A 22,416-nucleotide genomic window follows, 5' to 3' on the forward strand; every position below is an offset into this window, starting at 1 on the left:
AATGTGCTATATATATATAAATAGATAGATAGATAGATAGATAGATATGAAATAAATAGATCTAAGACAGAAAAATATGATATAAATAGATGATAGATAGATAGACAGAAGAATACATTGATGTGTGATGGATAGATAGATAAATAGATAGATAGATAGATAGATAGATAGATAGATAGATATGAGATAAATAGATATGACAGAAAAATATGATATAAATAGATGATAGATAGAATAATACCTTGATGTGAAATAGATAGATAGATAGATAGATAGATAGATAAAATACATTGATGTGAGATATATAGATAGATATTAGACAGAAAGATATGAGATAGATCGATAGATAGATGTATATATTGATGTGAGATAGATAGATAGAAGAATACATTGATGTGAGAGATAGATAGGTATGATATAAATATATATTAGACAGAACGATATTAGATAGAGATAGATAGATAGATAGATAGATAGATAGATAGATAGATATGAGATAAATAGATATGACAGAAAAATATGATATAAATAGATGATAGATAGAAGAATACCTTGATGTGAAATAGATAGATAGATCGATAGATAGATGTATATATTGATGTGAGATAGATAGATAGATAGATAGATAGATAGATAGATAGAAGAATACATTGATGTGAGAGATAGATAGGTATGATATAAATATATATTAGACAGAAAGATATTGGATAGATAGATAGATAGATAGATAGATAGATAGATACATTGATGTGAGATAGATGGATAGAGATAAACAGATATTAGACAGAACGATATTAGATAGAGATAGATAGATAGATAGAATAATACAATGATGATAGATAGATAGATAGATAGATAGATAGATAGATAGAATACATTCATGGGAGAGACAGATATGAGATAAATAGATATTAGACAGAACGATATTAGATAGAGATAGATAGATAGATAGATAGATAGAGAGATAGAGAGATAGAGAGATAGAGAGATAGATAGATAAAATACATTAATGTGAGATAGATAGATAGATAGATGACATTGATGTGAGATAGATAGATAGATAGATAGATAGATAGATAGATAGATAGATAGATAGATAGATGGATAGATGACATTGATGTGAGATAGATAGATAGATAGATAGATAGATAGATAGATAGAAACATATCCAGGATTTAAAGATTTGTGTCTGGAATTGTTTTCTCTCTGTCACACTTGTCTACATAGTGCCACTTCTCCTATTCTTATACAACCTTTGAATTCATTAAATGTAGGTAACTCCAGCTGCTGCCGCTGGTGGTGAGGTAGCAAACCTTTGAAGGCATAGCTGAAAAGCTCTTAAATAGATCAGGTGCTGCAAAGAATTTATTGTTAACAATATAAAATAACAGGATTTATACTTACGATAAATCTTTTTCTCTGAGTCCATCTGGGGGACACTCCTTAACCATGGGGTTGAGTCGGGGGAGGAGTCAGGCACCCAAAGAGTTAACTTTTTTCAGCTGACAGCATATCACCCCCGCCAAATCCCACATACCTCAGTTTGATTACAAAAGCCATTAGGAAGATAGGCCAATCAACCAAGACACACCACTCAACAGAGGGGGGAGTGGAGACAAAATAACAAAAATACGGGGGGGGATCTGAGTGTCCCCCAGATGGACTCAGAGAAAAAGATTTATCGTAAGTATAAATCCCGTTTTCTCTTTCATCCATCTGGGGGACACTCCTTAACCATGGGGACCTACAAAAGCAATCCCTCTGAAGGGTGGGACCGCTCTGATCTCCTTGCACCCAGAACACTACGGCCAAAGGAGGCGTCCCCAAACGCAAATATATTAAATTGGTAGAATTTCGTAAAGGTATGGACCGAGGACCAGGTGGCTGCTCTGCACAGCTGGTCCGCCGTGGCTCCATTACGAGCCGCCCAAGACGCCCCAACCGACGGGCTACAATGGGCAACAATACATTTTGGCACAGGGAGATTAATAGTTTGGACATAAGCCTCCCTGATAGTCAGGGTAAGCCATCTGGCAATAGTTTGCTTAGATGCTGGCCATCCCCGTTTGGAAAAGTCAACCAACACAAATAGAGACTCTGTCTTACGTATCTTTGCAGATCTCTTAACATATATACGTAATGCCCTCACTACGTCCAAATATTTATTTGCCTTTGTTCTACTGTTTGGTTCTTGTCCAGCAACCACCAGCTGAGGACCTACATCCTCCACTGGTACCTCGAGCACGGGAATGCTCCTCTGGGATGGGACCCTGCCCAGGGTAAGGTCGCGAAAGATGTCACCATCTTTCCCAGCAGCTTCAAAGACCTGGCTACTGACAGCCTCTTGTCTGACAGGATCCTGCCTGTCCACTCCATCTAGGACCTCAACTTGTCCTGTGGAGACAACCTTCTGCTGCGTACCAAGTCCCTCACTAGTCTCAAGATACTCATTCTTAGACAAGGGATTCTCTGTGACCCTTTCAGACTCTAGAAGTTCGGTCATAGACTGAACAGCTCGTCTAGCCTTAGCACCCTGAATGGGTGTGACTAAAACCTTTTCCCCTACTGGAAATTCTAAGCCTGTATAGTTTCGTCTGAACGAAGCAAATCGACAGCCCTGAGCTCTTTCTGATTTGACAGAAGCCAGCAAGGTAATTTTTTCCAAAACCTGAGGTGAGCTGGTCCCATGAATTCTATCACGATATTCTGGACCTACTCGTCTACCGAGGACCCTGTCTGCTGCCGGGCAAACCCAAGCAGCCGTCCTCCCACCTCACCCTCTGGAACCAGAGGTGGGTGGTAGTCATGCTGCTGGTCTATCCAGCAGCTTGGCGGAAGAAGCTCTCCGTGCCACAGGGGCAAAGGATGACCTTCCCCTACGGGACTGTCTCCTGGATTCCACGGCCCCTGGATCAGTAGTCTGGCCTCTGCCAGACCCGCTCCCGTAAGGAGGCTGTCTGAAAGAACTAAACCTAGGCCTAGCCCTAGGTCTTGGAGTATTTTCAGGCAAGGACGTCTCCTTGCCCCCTGAAGCCTGTAAAATCCAAGAGTCTAATTCTGGACCAAATAACATCCCATCCGTATACGGGATGGATTCTAATGATCGTTTAGACTCTGAATCCGCATTCCAAGCCCTTAACCATAACGCCATTCTAGCTACTACAGCTGTAGCTGAAATAGACGAAGCTATGGAGGCCGAATTATGGGCCACTTCATATACATAGCCTGCTGCCTCCCTTAGCTGCATGGCCAGAGGCAGTAAATCTGAATCCTGCAAGGCAGACTCTAACTGCCCTGCCCAGACTTCCATGGCCCTAGCTACCCAGGTAGAGGACAATGCTGGCCTGATGCTAATACCGGCGGCCGAGAAGATCGACTTCAGCAGGGATTCTAATTTCTTGTCAGTCGAGTCCTGTAAGGTCGCTGACCCGGGTACAGGTAGTGTAGTCTGACGAACCAATCTCGCCACAGGTATATCTACCTTTGCCACCTGTTCCCAACGGGTCATATCCTCCTCCTGAAGGGGATACAATACGCCAAACTTCCTTGGCATAGAGAACCTTTTATCTGGATATTTCCAAGAGGCCTCTACAATATCCCTCAACTCAGCTGAGGGAGGGAACCTGACCACCTGCTTACAAGCCTTCTTAAAGAAGGAGCGGTCCAAAGACTTCGTCTCCTCTACGTCAGCAAACCCCAGGGTCTGACGAACTGTTCTTACCAGATCGTCCATACCCTGGTGCCTAGAGTTTCCTTCTGACTCTATAATGGACACATCTGAATCGTCCAACAATTCCCCCTCCTCCTCTGAGGAACTCTCAGAGTCTGACACTGACCACAGCGCTTTAGCTGTTTGTCTACGTCTTTTAACACTACTCTTGTGTCTGGGGTTCTCCAGTAGATGTGTAAGCTGGTCCAGGCTTTTAGCCACCGGTGACCAACCCACCTCTCACATCTGGGAAATCCCCGGGAGGGCTGGGGAGGGAAATACACCGACCCCTGGGGAAAATGACTCATCTGTCATTCCTACTGTTATACCCTGAGAAACCACAGATGTAGCTGGGATCTCAACTGGTTTAGATAACAGATTTACAAGGGTATTAACTCCCTGTGTTAAGGCAGCCGCCCACTCAGGAGGATCTACCGTTATGGTGGAGGCGTCTATAGGCTGTTCCACGGAAGCCACAGTGCAGGCTGCACAGAGCCCCCCCTGATCCAGCCGTTCACTTGTTAGTTTAACATTACATTTTGAACAGACATTATGTTTGGTACGTGTTGTTTTGCTTTTATCCTATTAACAAAAGCGCCTTGGCGTGGCGGATGGCTTAAACATACATTTGCAAATGTGTGCAACAAAGACTTTTGCATTTTTATCTACAGTAGAAATTGCAGATCTGTTGCTGGCTATTGCAGTGTGCTGGGGGAAAAAATGTTGTGTGTAGTTTCCTTGCAGGATAACCCCACCCTTTCAAGCACCTGTTATGGCCTATAAATTGATTTGAGCAGCTTCCACTTTTGTATTTGTCTGAGAGGCATGTTGGTGTCAGTAGCTGAGAGGGGGTACTGGCACTGAATTGCTGTTTGGAGGCTTCTGGGGTACCTCTTTGGTAAGTTGGCTCTCAATTTAAAAACACATATGTATGGCGCAAATATATGGGACTCTCATTGTTTAGAGTAGGACCATCCTATTAGCAAAAGCGCCTTGGCGTGGCGGATGGCTTAAACATACATTTGCAAATGTGTGCAACAAAGACTTTTGCATTTTTATCTACAGTGGAAATGGCAGATCTGTTGCTGGCTATTTGTCACTCACCAGACTGTGAGTGCTTCTTCCCGTGTGTTTAGGAACCGTGGCCGTCCACCATCCTGAGGGTCTGCGCATGCGCAGCCCTTTCAAAACCTTCAGTACCTGTTCCTTTAACTTAATTGGCTGATCAGGCAACACTCCCTATTTAAAGCACCTGCTGTCCATACCTCGTTGCCTGATCTTGGAGTCTCATTCCCCATGAGCCTCTGAAGGTGTCCTGTGTTTCCTCGTGTATTCAGCGCTGCTGATTCCTGTGGTTTCCAGACCACTTCTACTCTCCTGTGTTTCATCGTGACTGTTAGCTGATTCCTATCCGCTGCCTCCGTGCACTACAGTCTTCAGACCACTTCAACTCTCCTGTGTTTCATCGTGACTGTTAGCTGATTCCTATCCGCTGCCTCCGTGCACTACAGTCTTCAGACCACTTCAACTCTGCTGTGTTTCATCGTGACTGTTAGCTGATTCCTATCCGCTGCCTCCGTGCACTACAGTCTTCAGACTACTTCAACTCTGCTGTGTTTCATCGTGACTGTTAGCTGATTCCTATCTGCTGCCTCCGTGCACTACAGTCTTCAGCTCATCTCAACTCTCCCGTGTTTCCTCGAGACTGCTACAACTGATTCCTATCCGCTGCTCTCCGTGCTCAACAGTTCCAGCTCAGCTCTACTCTCCCGTGTTTCATCGTGGCTGCACCTGCTGGTTGCTATCCGCTACCTCCGTGTACCTGCAGAGTCCTGCTGGCTGCTACTCCTCAGTTCTACTCGTGTCTGCAGCAGCTGATCCGCTCTCCGTGCTTCTTAGTGTTCCTGCTGGTCTCTACTCGCCAGTCTGCATCGGATCTGCGCCTCACTGCTTTCATCTTGTCTAGACCATAGTGATGGTCTAGACAAGATGAAAGCAGGGTCCTCCAGGAGTCCAGTTCTACATACTACTGCTTCCTGAGTATTTGTTCCCCTGCTGGTCTACCTACCTGTGCGCTGCACCTACTTGATTACCGCTTCACCCTCCAGGGACTTCGCATCCTGCCGGCCTCCAGCCGTTCAGGTATCTCTGCACTCCTGTCTGACAGCCTGCTCCTGAACCACGGTATGCATACTTCTCATTGACTGTGCTGGTGTATTGCATATCTTGCTGGACTGAGTTGTTCTCCTCTGGAGCTTACTATCCGCTGAGACTTTTGCCATCATTGACTGTGTTATCTTTTGCCCGGATAGTTTCTATGACTTTGCATTATTGCAGTACTGTTCAGTCATTACTATATTGTGCATTTCATTGTGGATCAAGTTCAAGGTGCCCGTGTATCCTCTGTATTGCAGTCTCTCCCCGTGCTCCTCCTCACATATATATTCAGTGGTACAACTTGCTAGAGGCAGACCACTGGTTCCTGTTTCCAGTGTCACCTGTTCCAGTGTCCTCTCACATAGCAGTAGTACAACTTGCTAACGCAGACCACTGACTTCCCGGATACCTTCACCTGGATCCCATTCCTTCACCCAGACAGCGGTACAACTTGCTAAACGCAGACCGCTGACTCTCATCACCTCCTCGTTTCTGTTGGACATTCCTCCTCACTATAGCAGTGGTACAACTTGCTACCGCAGACCACTGACTACCCTCACGTGTCCTTTGTCCATTCAGTTCCTCGTGTATTACTACATATATATTACCAGTGCTGCTAGTCATAGACTTTCCCGAGCATCTCTATCATCTGCTGTCTCCTGTTCCGTGATCACCCCGCTACCAGAGTACCATATTACCACCTATACTGCTCTGGTAAGCTTATCACCTGGTGATCCCTGGGTAAAGACTCCTAGTGCCCGTGACACTATTGCAGTGTGCTGGGGGAAAAAATGTTGTGTGTAGTTTCCTTGCAGGATAACCCCACCCTTTCAAGCACCTGTTATGGCCTATAAATTGATTTGAGCAGCTTCCACTTTTGTATTTGTCTGAGAGGCATGTTGGTGTCAGTAGCTGAGAGGGGGTACTGGCACTGAATTGCTGTTTGGAGGTTTCTGGGGTACCTCTTTGGTAAGTTGGCTCTCAATTTAAAAACACATATGTATGGCCCAAATATATGGGACTCTCATTGTTTAGAGTAGGACCATCCTATTAGCAAAAGCGCCTTGGCGTGGCGGATGGCTTAAACATACATTTGCAAATGTGTGCAACAAAGACTTTTGCATTTTTATCTACAGTAGAAATGGCAGATCTGTTGCTGGCTATTGCAGTGTGCTGGGGGAAAAAATGTTGTGTGTAGTTTCCTTGCAGGATAACCCCACCCTTTCAAGCACCTGTTATGGCCTATAAATTGATTTGAGCAGCTTCCACTTTTGTATTTGTCTGAGAGGCATGTTGGTGTCAGTAGCTGAGAGGGGGTACTGGCACTGAATTGCTGTTTGGAGGCTTCTGGGGTACCTCTTTGGTAAGTTGGCTCTCAATTTAAAAACACATATGTATGGCGCAAATATATGGGACTCTCATTGTTTAGAGTAGGACCATCCTATTAGCAAAAGCGCCTTGGCGTGGCGGATGGCTTAAACATACATTTGCAAATGTGTGCAACAAAGACTTTTGCATTTTTATCTACAGTAGAAATGGCAGATCTGTTGCTGGCTATTGCAGTGTGCTGGGTGAAAAAATGTTGGGTGTAGTTTCCTTGCAGGATAACTCCACCCTTTCAAGCACCTGTTATGGCCTATAAATTGATTTGAGCAGCTTCCACTTTTGTGTTTTTATCTGCCATCACAAGATAAGAAAAACTAAATCACGTTTCAAAATTCACAATCACTTCTCCAATTTATCAGTAAATATAGATTAGGTTATATTAACATATCATACTATTTCTGATTTAAATAAGACAGGCTTGGAGAACTTTATAGTTTTCTCATAAACAACAGTTCTCTCAACACATCATTGTCTTATAATATACATGTCTACACATGCACACACATACACACAGAAGAAAAATAAAAGTGATACTCAGCGGGGAAGATATGTGTCAACAGTGCACTTCTCTTCAAATGACTGCTGCAACTGTCCTCCTTTTGAAGCTTTTCGCCAAAAAGGGATCTTCCACGTGCTCACTCAGCGGGGGAGGGGAAGAGGTGTTTCTCAACACATTCCCCTTCCACTGGAATCTCCTTCTGTGTCTCTGCTAACAGTGATTTCCCCAATCTACTTAGGTGAAATCCTGTTGCTTTATCTTTCTCACATTTTGCTACCACACCGCAAAATACAGATACATATTTATCTATGAACCAGTCAAAAGATAGTATTTCTGTTCCTTTTCCTCTGTATAGAGAGTATAAGGTATAATTAGTCAAGCTGAAAGGCTGCAGCAGGTTTTTCAGTAATGACTGCAATTAGCACAGAACACCTGGGCCCATTTAGCATTACATTTGGCACGCCCAAACACTTCCACAGCCTTTATCAGAAAATACAGACTAGGTTATTTAACATATCATAGTATTTCTGATTAAATAAGACAGGTTTAGAGAGAACTTTATAGTTTTCCTTAAACACAGTTCTCTCAACACCTCATAGTCTTATAATACACATGCATATACAGAAGAAACAAAGTGATACTTAGCATGGAAGATATGTGTCAACAGTGCACTTCTCTTCAAATGACTGCTACAACTGTCCTCCTTTTGAAGCTTGGCGCCAAAAAAGGGATCTTCCACGTGCTCACTCAGCAGGGGGGGGGGGGAAGCGGTGTTCCTCAAACACATTCCCCTAACAGCGTTTTGCCCTTTCTCTTATATTAGGGGAAAACCTGTTAGAATGTGTTCCCCGCTAGCGCTACTCAAAGCGCGCCATCCTCAAGAATTCACTCCCATTCCCATGGGAGGACGAACTTAGTATACTCCAGCTGGCTTGCGGGGAACCTCAGCAGTAAAGGCGCTCTCTGCCTAATGGCAGCGCCCGTCCTGCATCAGCGGGGAGAGTCTCTTGCCGACTGCTTCCCGCTGTGAGAAGCGCTTCTTACCTCTCTGTCAGCGGGGCCGCAACCCCCCCCCCCACCCCGACAGGCGCTTCTCCCACGAGTCAGCTCCGTTTGCACGGAGCCTCTCGCCACTGTCAAAAGAAAAAAACTGCAAAAGAAAAGGAAAAAGCCTTTAACCAGTGAACCCTGTTCACTGTCTCTCTTGGAGCTCTTCAGGTGCAACCTTCTTCCAAGGGCACCCAATTCAAACTGAGGTATGTGGGAATTGGCGGGGGTGATATGCTGTCAGCTGAAAAAAGTTAACTCTTTGGGTGCCAGACTCCCCCCCCCCCCCCCCCCGACTCAACCCCATGGTTAAGGAGTGTCCCCCAGATGGATGAAAGAGAAATATGCAATTACAGCCCACAAGGTAACTAGGCTTGTAATACGTTAACCCTTCCATCACTGTCCTCCCTGCTACGTTTTTCAAATAGGACCTCCTTTTATAGGCAATGGAGAACACTCTACATGGGCCAGCTAGTGAGGAAACAATTTATATAAGTGCATACAGAAAGTCTGTATAATATACAATATATGTCACAATTCGAAAGCATGAAAGTAATTCCTAAAGATTATCTAACTTTCTAAAAAAAAAAACATTAACATCAAATGTGTCATTAAACCCACAATGGGCAAAGGTGTTAAGAGTGTAAATCCAATAGGTTCCACATCATTAAGGAAAGTAAAGCAAAAAAAGGGAGTAACTTTGCTTCTGGACAAACCATGTTGCAATGCAAGGGGTGCAAAGTAGTTTATTATTTTGCACATAAGTTAAATACTGGCTGTTTTTTCATGTAGCACACAAATACTCAATGGCTTTATTTTTACACTGAATTTAAAGTTAATCTAAGACATGTCCTACTCCAACTATAAATCTGTCCCCACATTTAAAATTTGCTTCCCCCTCCAATGCAACATGGTTTTACCAAGGTACAAAATTACTTCTTTTTTTGCTTTACTTTTCTTAATGATTCAGGCCGTTAGAGTTTAAATAGACTGCATTTGCATTATGGGTCTCAGAAAAAGTATGACATATAGTATGATGTGTGTGGTACTTTTAATCGGCTGCTGATGTTCGTATATCCGATCTTTGAGATTTTTCATAGCACAGTCTACATATTGAGTTCCACACAGTCAAGGTGAGAGAAGTAGCTTTTTATTATTAAGCATATGACTTGTATGTATTGATGATGCACCCACACTAATGCTAAAAGCAGCCTCAAAGTCTGAAGTGTTGCCATTCTCCTTTAAAGTATGTTTGACCTTCTGTTAATACTTTGCTTCTTTCAATATGTCATACTAGCTTTCCAAACTTTTTAAAAAAAATTTGAAAGGTGTTCAAAAGAGGGAGATGGGATGGGGGGTGGGGCAGACTAAAGAAATGCAGATGGGTATTGGGATTAATTACAAAAGATCAATCAAAAAGCAAATAAAGGATAAAAGTTAGCAGGTCAGAAAGAGCTTCAATGTTACAGCATTGAGGTTCCTAATGGTCGATCACCATCTATGCTAAGGGAGATGATACTTTGGTCTTTTTGATCAAATTATCTGGGAGTGGAATAGGTCTGCTCTCTTTCCACATACCTTCCCTAATTAGCAGTATCTTCCCTTTAAACTTTTATTTACTGGTTCTGGTTTGCCAGATTGGCCACTGTGAACTTCTTTGCGTTGCTATTAACAGCCATTTTTCGGAAGCATCTGACTTTTTTTGTTAAACATTTGTTGTGCTGTGACCATAACCTGTTAGCAGCTGAAAATTCAGGCATATTGAAGTTAAAGATGCTTTAATTATAGAGCACATTTTACTCAGACATGCCTACTTTTAAATCTGTACTCCGGGAGATCCTGGAAAACAGGTCATGTGACAGAGAGTAGGAGGGGACGTGACAAAGTTGTTGCATCACTACAGCCCTACCCGCACTAAAATTACAGAAATTAAAGGTATTGAATAGCTGGGAATGATTCTTAATGACGTGATTAAGCACCGCCTACCGCTATTCAATGCCGTGAATTTCGTCATTTTATAGGATCCGGGAGGTTTGCTTACTCTTCCGGGAGTCCAGGAGGACTCCCCGAATTTTGGGAGCCTCCCGGAAATTCCGGGAGAGTAGGCAAGCATGATTTTACTACACTGCAGCAACACACATATCACCAAATGTCAGTTCTAATTTCCTGTCTATGTCTTTTAAAAAAACTTTATTAACCACAAAACAAAGTTACAGTAAAGTAGTATAGTTGTCACAATAAGCCTAGAAATACTTTGCACTGACCTGATAGCAGGAATTAGCAAATTGATTTGCTGATTCTGAAATTCATCCAAATGATCTTGATCCACCAAACAGTTGCCAAAAAGATATCCCCAACTGGAGAATCAAGCTAATTACAGTGCATGGAATGTAAAGAAGTCAATCAGCAACAAATAAGGCATGTCACATGTCCATAGCTCTTAAATACTCGACAAATCACAGGTATATTACTGTATGCACTCATTCAAAAAACTACAGTTTCCCAGAGTGCCTCTGGGAAGTTAAATGCAAATTGTGTCTGCCCATGAGATGTCAGCAGGACTCAAATGAAGACAGATAAGTTTCTTTTCCTATACTGCAAAGGTGCTTGTTTCTGGGTAGGCTGCAGACATCCCTCAGGGCAACAATTCAGCCATAGCATTCAGTGGCTCTTTGTGGGAACATCCTTCATTAGCTCAGCCAGCAGTCACATACATCACTTCCCACACTAGCCAGTACATTTTGTTTCCTCCCCTTTTTCCTAAGAATCTCCTGGAACCTTAAAGTTGATTCATTGCAGTTTGTCGATCCCAAAATGGCAGACACAATTTGCATTTAACTTTCCAGAGGCAGTCTGGGGAACTGTAGTTTTCTGAATTAGTGTATTTTCTAGATGGGCGGATCTAGAAAATTGTTGTACCGGGGCGATTTAGGCTCCACCCCCTTTCTGACATCTAAGGCTGCCGGCGGCTGTACATGTGCAGGTCCGCTCGGCAATAACAGGCAGGGACAGTGTGCTGCCCGGCTGCTCTGATTGTGTTTAAAACACAATTAGAGCAGCCGGGCAGCACACTCTCCTTGCCTGTCACTGCCGAATGGACCTGCACATATTGTGCAGCCGCTAGCAGCCTTAGATATCAGAAAGGGGGTGGGGCCTAAATCGCCCCCGGACCTGCACATATTGTGCAGCCGTCAGCAGCAAGTCCCTGCTAGGGGGGGGCAATTGCCCCTAATCGCCCCCCCCTGGATCCACCACTGGCATACAGAAATATAGCTGTGATTTGCAGAGTTTAGCAGCTGTATAAAAAAAACACTCATTCTTCCTACATTGTACTAGTGGAAAATGTCTGGATTCTCTCTATGACTGTGACAGAGCAGCCCAGACTACTGTTCACACGTGTGCACTGCATTTGCTACATAATTATGTATACAGTATTGCACCATTGCCTGCCTGTTTTCCATAGTTATTATTGTCATTAGCTATCTAGGAATATAACTACACAGGAAATGTATTATGATCTTCAATATTATATTTGTTAAAACACACCGACTGGTGCAAAGCATAATTATTAAATTATAAATATTTTTCATCTGTTACATAGGTGTACAAATACAAAATTAATTGTGATACTAAGCAGTGTATTTGCTATGCTAAATGCGGAAAATGCGCTCTATGAAAGGGGATCAATGCTTGTGCATTGTCAAAAATACTTACACAAACTTCAGTCACGCTACAGCAAAAATATAAATATATCAAAGAAAAAAATGTGTCGGTGTTAAAAAACATAGTAATGTAATTCAGTAAACAGTCACCAAAACTAAAATCTATTACTAAACCAAAAAATATATACTTTTATGGGAGCTATGCAAAAGTTTTTTGAAATATGAGATGAAGAACCACCTACCTCTGCAACTTATGGACAGAAAACGATGGAAGCATACCTGTACACTACTTACATTTCATTATGTTCTGCTGAGATACTGGCAGAATATGCTTTAGTGGCCAGAATTATCCAAATTGGCCATTGAAACTCTTATTACCTGAATGTGTGCTCAGTGCTGTTGGTGTAATTGTAACCGAAAGTGCAGTCAATTATGCAAAACCCTTAAAATCCCCCCACCCGTACACAGATTCACAAGAACAATTTTACAATGCACTTTGTAAAAAATTACTGTGCCATGATAGGTGTAACATTACAATGCTTTGGAGCAAACAACTATACTTGACAAGTAAAAACTACATTCCATAAGCCCTTTTTTGTTGCTCTGTACTGCCAATGCACAGTACAAGTTCCTCTTTGGCAATGTCACATGAATTCATTTGTCCTAGGGCACACAGATTTCCGCAAAGATCTGCCAGTTTCACAACACCTGGAGTGCCACAGGTTAGCCAAGCCGGCACTAGACTCAGAACATTACCTGTTCTTGTCACTTTTACCATCTGTGGCTGCTGGTTTCTTTAGTTGTGGCTTGTCTGGATCCTGGAATGTTGAGGGCCCTATTTGGAAAAAATAAGGGCCCATTTAGAAAATTCCAACCAGCCTCGACATTAAATAAATAGGACCCACAATTAATACTTAGGCCTTCCTCCAGACCCAAAATTAAATTAATATTATTCCCATTTAATAAATAAACCTGATACCCTCCCTCCAAACAACCCCAGCAATAAATTAATAGCATTTACATTTAATACATCCATTTCCCACAAACATTCCCAGCATTAAATAATATTCACATTTAATAGATAGCCCTCCTCCCACACTCAGCCCCACATTCAATTATAGACCCAAAACACCTCAGCATTAAATTAAAGGTCCCATCACCCCCTCCCTATAGTGTTCTCTGTGCAGCCCCCCTCCCTATAGTTTAGCACAGGCAGCCCCCTTCCTCATTATAGTTTAGCATAGGCAGCCCCCTCACTCTAGTTTAGCATAGGCAGAAACCCTCACTTTAGTTTAGCATAGGCAGCCCCCCTCACTATAGTTTAGCATAGGCAGCCCCCCTCACTATAGTTTAGTGTAGAATGGCAGCCCACCTATAGTTTAGTATAGTCAGTCCCCCTATGCCACACAGTAGTGCCCCCAAACAATATTATGCCACACAGTATTGCCCCCAAACAATATTATGCCACATAGGAGTGCCCCCAATGTTATCCCACACATTAGTGCCCCCAAACAATATTATGCCACACAGGAGTGCCCCCAAACAATATTATGCCACACATGAGTTCCCCCAATGTTATCCCACACATTAGTGCCCCCAAACAATATTATGCCACACAGGAGTGACCGCAATGTTATCCCACACAGTAGTACCAAAAATTCACAAATGCCACAATATAGTGTCCCCACTTCATATTATACCTGCAATAGTGCCACCCAATTCATACATATACATATATATAATATATATAAGCCTAGTGGCGTGTGTTAGTCTGTGTGTGTGTGTGGAAAAAAATACCAAGCTGCAGCGCCACCTGCTGGGCGGAGTTATACACCGACCTACTAAATTCTTAGTGTGTGTGGAAAAAAAAACACAGAAGGGCTGAAATTTGGTATACTAAGATGATTTTAATTTGTTAATTTAATTTGTTAATTGTTAAAAGTGTTTATAAAGATTTTTAAAAAATATATATATATTTCTTGAAGGAGAAGTGACAGTTGGGAGTGTTTGGTGGTTGCCGGGGGTGACAGTTGGGAGTGGTTGGTGGTTGCCGGGGGTGTCAGTTGGGAGTGGTTTGTGGTTGCCGGGGGTGACAGAGCGAGAGGAAAGTGATACTCAGGACCACTGAAAGAGATCCTTGTGTCTGGATAGACATCTGGATAGATGTGGCGATAAAGATGAAGGATGAGGTGATGGAGAAAAATGATGAGGTGGTGACATGTGAACAAAAGCACGTTAAAAAAGGGCGCTTGCATCGGGAAGTAACGCTCTTCCCCTGAGGAGGCCTGGGCTATGGCCCAAATACATGACAAGAACCTTTTTAACACCTTAAGTAGCTTGATTTGACTAGAATGCATGAGTATCATGCACGGGTTAACTTGTAGATATATATATATCAGAGAAAAATAAGCCCGCGCTCGGTATATCCCACATTATATATGGTACCAGCTGCTTGGCAACAAGTCTGCGCTCGGTATATCCCATATTGTATGTGGTACCAGCTGCATGGCAATATAAATGCCCATATATGTATACAAAACAGAAAGAAAGTTGTCAGCGCTTATCCTTTAAACTGCATATCTGTATGTGTCTAGCAAAATGAAAACATGAGGTATTAGTTCATATTTTGATCAAAAGACTTAAGCCTGCATCCCACGTCAAGGGTACCTCATTATATGCAGATCCTACACTGACCTATATGCTTTAAACACTATTAAAATGCAGTTAAAATCAGATGCACTCACCTCCCAGGTATAGGGGTTTACATCTAGCAAAGGCTGGCTTGTGAGCCACACCCAAATGTGCCTTAAATAGGCTTGATGGACAGCTGCCATGACAAAAAGGCAATATTTTGAAACAAAACCAGAGAAAAATAAGCCCGCGCTCGGTATATCCCACATTATATATGGTACCAGCTGCTTGGCAATATAAATGCCCATATATGTATACAAAACAGAAAGAAAGTTGTTAGCGCTTATCCTTTAAACTGCATATCTGTATGTGTCTATATATCTATATATAAACACACACAGAGATAGAACAAAAAATATATACAAGTGGCTGAAAGCTACTTACCCATATGTTGATTGTAGCAGCCTCTCTGCAACTTGATGCTCCCGGCAGCCTCTCAGGCACCCATCAGGCAATCAGCTGACAGGGGGAGGGGAGGGGGCGGGTCACATGATCGCAGGTGTGATCGCATTTGGAAGATGACAGGCTGTCACTGACAGCCTGTCATCTTCCAAATGCGATTGCAGCTGCGATCACGTTTGAAGCAACGGGGACGTGGGGGAGGACAGCAGGCTCCCTAGTGGGGACAACGGGACCCCAGGGGCAGCTCTGCCCACTTTTAAAAGGGGGTGTGGGCGTGAGGCAGCTGGGCCCACCAGTGATTTTTTTCGGTATCCCGGTGGGCCAGTCCGACGCTGCTAGGGATGACATGGTCAAGATTTTGCACAGCACTGGCTGTCATTTGTAAACACAAAAGTGCAGTTTGGTCACAACAAGAAACAATTTTAGGGCACCTCACCCTCTTTAGTGAGGGTTATGCAATCGCACTAGCATTCATTACTGCTCAGATTTTAATTTCGAACACTCTAGGATTCCCAATAAAACAGGGCTGCCAGTGGCAAACACAGGATTTCTAGACAGAGGTTTCCAAATGTTTGTTTTTGCTGCTAAAATAATATACATTGAAAAGTACAGTACATAAAGTAAGCTGTACATTTAAAAACTCACATTACTATTAATCTCTTTTTTTAAAAAAAATAAAAATAAATAAAAAGATTTATATATATATAATCTTGACTGTCTTACCAAAATAATATAGTATGTAATGCCTTGTAAAGTAAGGCTGGGTACACCCTACAGTGTTTTCAGTTGATTATTGGGTCAATCAGATAAGAAAGGACCAATTGTACGTTCCAACAATGAACAATTATCGTTCCAAAGTATTTGTATCATTAAACAAGATTTTTTAACCGTACTAAAAATCTCATTCATCGCTGGAACGATGTTGTTACAATTCTGCAAAGTTCATAGAGTCATAATCTTTTCAGTCAATGGATATGAAAAATGAAGAGCGCAGATCTGAAGGTAAATTTTGTAATACGTGCAAGGCCGGATTAACCCGAGGGCTAACTGGGCTACAGCCCAGGGGCCTCGGGCATCCAGGGGCCCTGGAAAGGGCCCTTGAAAGTGTTCACTGCGGTCCTTCCCCGGTGTGCTGTAGTCTCCTTACTGAGGAGATCTTGTGAGTCTCACTCTCACGAGATCTCCCCAGTAAAGAGTGTACAGCGCGCCGGGGAAGGACTACAATGCCAGTAGAAGGAGGTAAGTACCTTGGGGGCGGCTCGGATCATGGGGGGGCCTTTCTGGGGGAGGGGCCTCATGGGGGAATGGAGACCCCCTTAGCCCAGGGGCCTCCATTCCCTTAATCCGGCCCTGAATACGTGTATAGTATATGCATAAGAATCGGCATGCACATAAGAATCATCCTGATCTCCATCAGCTTTGACTCCTTTTGCAGAGGGGGAATGACCAAGCACAAGAAGGAACACCTCTGAAAATGTTCCCTTTCCAGCCATTTATCTAAATACAAACTGAAATCTAATTTCTGCTCTGCTCTACATAATGAAGCACAGATGTGGACCACTTTCATACTGCTCTGCATGTGCTTCTTCTTCTGTTTCTTCTCAAATGCAACTATTTTGCTCTGCAAATATATGTACCTCTGTGGAAATCTAGATGCATTTACCAAAATTGAGGCACACAGATCCAAAGCTGCATTTGTACTGCAGATTTGTCATTTTATCCAATGTCTTGTGGCAAATGGCACCCGGCTACACAGGAACATTTTTATTTACGTGATTCAGCCAATTCCTGAGTGGTCATCCGTGATTGGCTGAATGGCATGGAAAAATGTTTCTGAATGGCTTCCCAGCTATTTAGTAGCTGGGGTTACCAGAATCATTTATGGAACTACAATGAGTGCAGGGGGTGGGTATGCCATGGGGCCCAGCAATGTTAGGTTGACTCGCCCTCAGAGGCTCCAGCCTGTAAAGGACCTCTTGGTGGCCTGGTCTATACAGTCGTTTTGTGTCCCAGCTAACTGGTGGGAACAGTCACAGTTCTTCCAAGACTTCAATCCAAATATCCAGAGACTCTCTATTTGTAAGGTGCACTCATTCCCTCATACAGGGACTCCTCTGCCATGCAGTCTCTATCCCTCATTCCAGCTGCTCTGCCAAATAGCCACGCTTCACCATACAGCAACCCTCCCCTCTTGGTAAGGGGGCTTCTCGATAGGAGTAATTTCTAGAAGGGGGCTTTCTATCCTCTCTCACTGTCTTTTCCCTGTGGTGCCATTAGCTGTTTGCTGTTGTTGTTTTTGCTATTACTATTGGGGTACCCCTGCAGGTGGGGATCCCTTTGCTGGTCTCTTTAATTGGTCTCTCAACTGATTGGGATCTTCCCCTTTCTTCATTAAACTGGTGAACATTGCAGCCATTTCAACATGCTGAGGCCATCCCCAAGCTATGGGAGGCATTGCTTCAAGTATTGGGCTCTGACACCCCCTATTGAGGTCATAGAGGTGCCTCTGCGGCACCCTCCACACAGCACCCTTTTCTAGTTGGCAATTGGTACTGATGGGTGGTCTAGACTCCATTGCGGAGTCACAAATTTGTGGCCCTCCCTCTTTTTGGCACGAATACACTCATCACTAAGTAAGACCTGTATATGTAACACCTCCTTCATATGGTAAGTGTTCTGTGGTTACTTTAAGGTAGAGATGGTTCCCCGTGTTTTGGTTTTGGATTCGTTTTTGGATCTGGATTACCGTCGTGTTTTGGTTTTGCAAAACCGCCATTGCGTGTTTTGGTTTTGGTTTTGTTTGGTTTTGTTTTGCTATTTTGTTGGAAAATCAATGTTTTTGGGCCTAAAATAACCCAATTTAGTGCTCCAACTGTTTCATAGATAAGTAATCTAATTGTAGAGGTAATAAATCATCCAAAAAACAGTTCAATTCCTGGTAGGTAGGCCTTCATTTATTCTACACACAAAACAGATTGTATTCCTCTCCATCTATGCATATTGGCAATGCAGCCATCGTCTTTAGATGTATATTACACCCTACACTTATACTTAAATATGTAAGAAATGGACAAAGGCAGTTTGGTTTCTGTATCTCTAGGCCACCCTCCAGTTGTAGAAAATACCAAAAAATTCAGCCGTTATAGACTGTACAATATTAATTGAAATGGAGAAAGCCAGTTTGGTTTCTGTCTCTCTAGGCCCCCCTCCACTTCTATAAAATACCAAAAAATTCAAACCAGCCCAGATGTCAAACTCTTGTGGTCTGCCACCTGCGTCATCTCTGCTTGTGTTTGGACAGTGCAAATTGGTGCCAGAACCTCACGTGCCAGAACTGCTGCCACTGGTGCAACCCTGCTGCCACTGGCGCAGGACTTAAACAATCAACCGCATCGTCATCAGCGCCCTTGTCGGCTACCCAAATCTCCCCCTCATTCTCTTCTAATTCCAAAGTGTCATCCTCACTTGGTGTATCACCGGCTACACTCGGGCTGTTCAGGCACACATCAGCAGAACTGCTGAAAGGGTCCCTCTTTATGGGTACACTAACAGAATGCTCATGATTAGACATCCCACTGTTGGATGGACTCTCCACGGGGATTGGTGTCATTTGTGAATCAGTGCAAACATTAATTTTAATTTTAATAACATCTAATGCCTTACTGTTATCTTGCAGCTCGGCTTTGACGCGTAACAGTAGTTGTGCACCAATTGTAGGCTCGGTAACTTTTTGGGATCTGCCACTACTAGCCAAAGGTGAAGGCCTCATTCTCTCTTTGCCACTGCGTGTGTAGAATGGCATGTTGGCAATTTTTTTTTATCGGCACTTAACCTTTGCTCCGTAACACTTCTTCTTTGCTTCAACCCAGTAAAAAAAAAATGTGTTTTTGTTTTTTGGACTGATTTCGAAACACTCTGTAGTTTGGCATTGCCTTGCCCAGATGACGTACTGGGAACACTAACATCAGGACTGGTGACAGAACCTGGTTGCTCATTCTGCTCATATGTGGGCTGCTTTGAATCCATTCTCAGCCCAAAGCACTTGTAGTGCTAAAAATTATTTGGTAAGATACTGCTGACAGATAGTAATTTTGACAGCCAGAAATATTTATGCACAATTATGGGGGACACCGCAAAAGCACTGGGGAGTGCTAAAAAATATTTGGTAGATACTGCTGACAGATATGACTTTTGACAGCCAGAAATATTTATGCACAATTATGGGGGACACCCCAAAAGCACTGAGAAGTGCTAAAAATTATTTGGTAGATACTGCTGACAGATATGACTTTTGACTAGGGTTGAGCGGGCTCTGATTCCCGGAAACCGAACACCCCCGAACAGTGCCGATCCGAGCCTGATCCGAGCACTGTTCGGGTATTCCGCCGATCGCAAAACTCAAAACGAGGCAAAACGTCATAATCCCGCCGTCGGATCTCGCCAGATCTGGATTCATATTAGTCCCCGCTTGCCGCCGCCATCTACACTCGGGCATTGATCAGGGAAGAGGGAGGGTGTGTTAGTGGTGTCCTCTGTCCTGCTCATTCCAGTGGTGCTGTGCTGTGCTCTGTACTGCTCAGTCCAGTTGTGGTGTCCTGTGCTCTGTCCTACTCAGTCCAGTGGTGGTGCTGCCATAATTCCAGTGGTGCTGTCCTGTGTCCAGTCCAGTGGTACTGCTATATAAGTTCACTGATCCTGCAGTATAAGTCCATTGGTACTGCTATTTAACAAAGTTCACTGATCCTGCAGTATAAGTCCATTGGTACTGATATATAACAAAGTTCACTGATCCTGCAGTATAAGTCCAGTGGTACTGCTATATAACAAAGTTCACTGATCCTGCAGTATAAGTCCATTGGTACTGCTATATAACTAAGTTCACTGATCCTGCAGTATAAGTCCAGCACTACCTCGGTGCAACCTTTTGGCCTAAAAACAATATTGTGAGGTGTGAGGTGTTCAGAATAGACTGGAAATGAGTGCAAATGAATGTTATTGAGGTTAATAATAGCGTAGGAGTGAAAACAAACCAAAAAACAGGATTTTAGTAGTTTTTATGCTTTTTAAAAAAAAAAATCAGAACCCAAAACCCAAAACCCAAAACCTTGAAGGGGGTGTTTTGGCAAAACCCATTAGAACCCAAAACCTTAAGGTAATCAGAACCCAAAACCCAAAGTGGCTGGTGCACATCCCTACTTTGACAGCCAGAAATATTTATGCACAATTATGGGGGACACCCCAAAAGCACTGGGGAGTGGCAAATATTAAAACAAAATTATAAACCTCTATCCTCCTCTCTTCTCTAGCGATTTTTGTTAGAGCAATTGCAAGAAGAATATTGTATTCTCTGTCCCTGCTCTAATCAGCCTGTGACTACACCCTGCTCTCTCCCTCTGTCAACTGGCGATGGATTGCTGTGGAGGCGTGTATTTATAATCTTCAAGAATCGCGAGAACCGAGCCCCGAGATCCGATGACGTCACAATAACGTTCGGCCTCAATTTCGATTCGGAGCTGGCGGGAGAGTACTGAGCTCCTCAGCTCGGTACTCGGATAGCCAAAATTCGGGTGGGTTCGGTTCTCGGGGAACCGGACCCGCCCATCTCTACTTTAAGGTAACAACCTTTAGACACAATATTTTATCCTGTGTAACGTGGTGTCTCTGCCTGAGTCTCAATAAGGACTTGGCAGGTAACGCAGAATTAGAGTAACCAGGGGTCAACTCAAAAATTTCCCAAGCCCCAACACTTACGTTATCACATATACACATATCACACAAACAATGATCTATGGTAGAACTTCAATCAGATATATTTAATAGTGATCTGTTTTGAATCATCTAAGCAATTTTATAATTGTTAACCAATAAATAAAGACATTTCATAAATTCAGGATCTTTGAATGGAGATTTTACAATAGTTCCAACTGGCTAACTAGCCAAATATTATACACAATCCTAAAGTTATTGTAGAGACCAATCTGCTCTCACGATACTTAAAGATGGTTGATTAAATATAGAGAATACTTAACATCTACACTAGTGTTGTCAGGCACCATCTTCATTGTTCCTCTGCACGCTGTGTGTGCGCATGCTCCCTTCAGTCGCGTCCCGTTGCCTAGCAACGGGACGCTTTCTCCGCTCACCTGTCAGCGGTCAGCGTGTCTGACTGCTGAATCTCCATCACCCAATCAGGATGCACCTTATGGTTTTTATAGCACCCTCTGACACTTGTAAGGTGCCAGAGTATTGGTTCTCTCCTACTCCAGCACTTCCTGAACTTCTGATCCTGTGTTCTTCGGTTCTGACTTGTCTTCCTGTTACCATTCTCCTATGTTATATTTTTGTACTTTGCTGCTGGGCTGGTTTGACTGTTTGGCTTGACCTGACTTCTCTTTGGATCCTCCCCGTGTACTGCATCATTAGTTTGGTTCTGACCTGGACTGCCTAACTACGCCCGTCTACTACTGTCGCTACACCGGTGACTGTCTTGGAGAACCGCAACCTGCGTACCCTCTGCAGCTAAGCCTAAACTCCCTTGCGGGGGTCCCTAGTGAATACCGTGGGTACATTAGACTCCACGCCTCCCTGTTCAATTGCGCTAATACTGGTTAGCAGCCATCCCTGCAATAATAATAATAATTAAAAGTATTCATTCGTTTTTATATTCCTCTCACATGCACCATCAAGCAGTTTGGTCTTATGGCAATGCAAAACCAGTGGCTTAATCTTAGGTAATTATCCACTGTGTAGAGGGTGTTAGCACAGTGCCAGATATGGGTTACTCTACTCACAAATATGTATACTCAGGGGCAGATCCATAAAAAAATGACAGGTTGGCACCATAATGCAAATATACTGCTACC

The 22,416-nt window shown here is 43.2% G+C and overlaps 1 long non-coding RNA gene across 1 annotated transcript in view; it reads right to left on the minus strand.

Annotated features, from left to right (window-relative positions):
- LOC142100068 (uncharacterized) overlaps positions 1-13,302 on the minus strand; it is a 147,354-nt gene extending 134,052 nt beyond the window's left edge. The window contains exons 1-2 of the long non-coding RNA XR_012678684.1: positions 13,217-13,302; positions 11,063-11,155 (exon numbers count right to left, since the gene is read on the minus strand). This is a non-coding gene — a long non-coding RNA (uncharacterized LOC142100068). The remainder of the gene's footprint in view (positions 1-11,062; positions 11,156-13,216) is intronic.
- Between the last annotated feature and the right edge of the window lie 9,114 nt (positions 13,303-22,416).

The sequence above is a fragment of the Mixophyes fleayi genome, chromosome 8 (assembly GCF_038048845.1).
Source record: "Mixophyes fleayi isolate aMixFle1 chromosome 8, aMixFle1.hap1, whole genome shotgun sequence".
Taxonomy (NCBI): Eukaryota; Metazoa; Chordata; class Amphibia; order Anura; family Limnodynastidae; genus Mixophyes; species Mixophyes fleayi.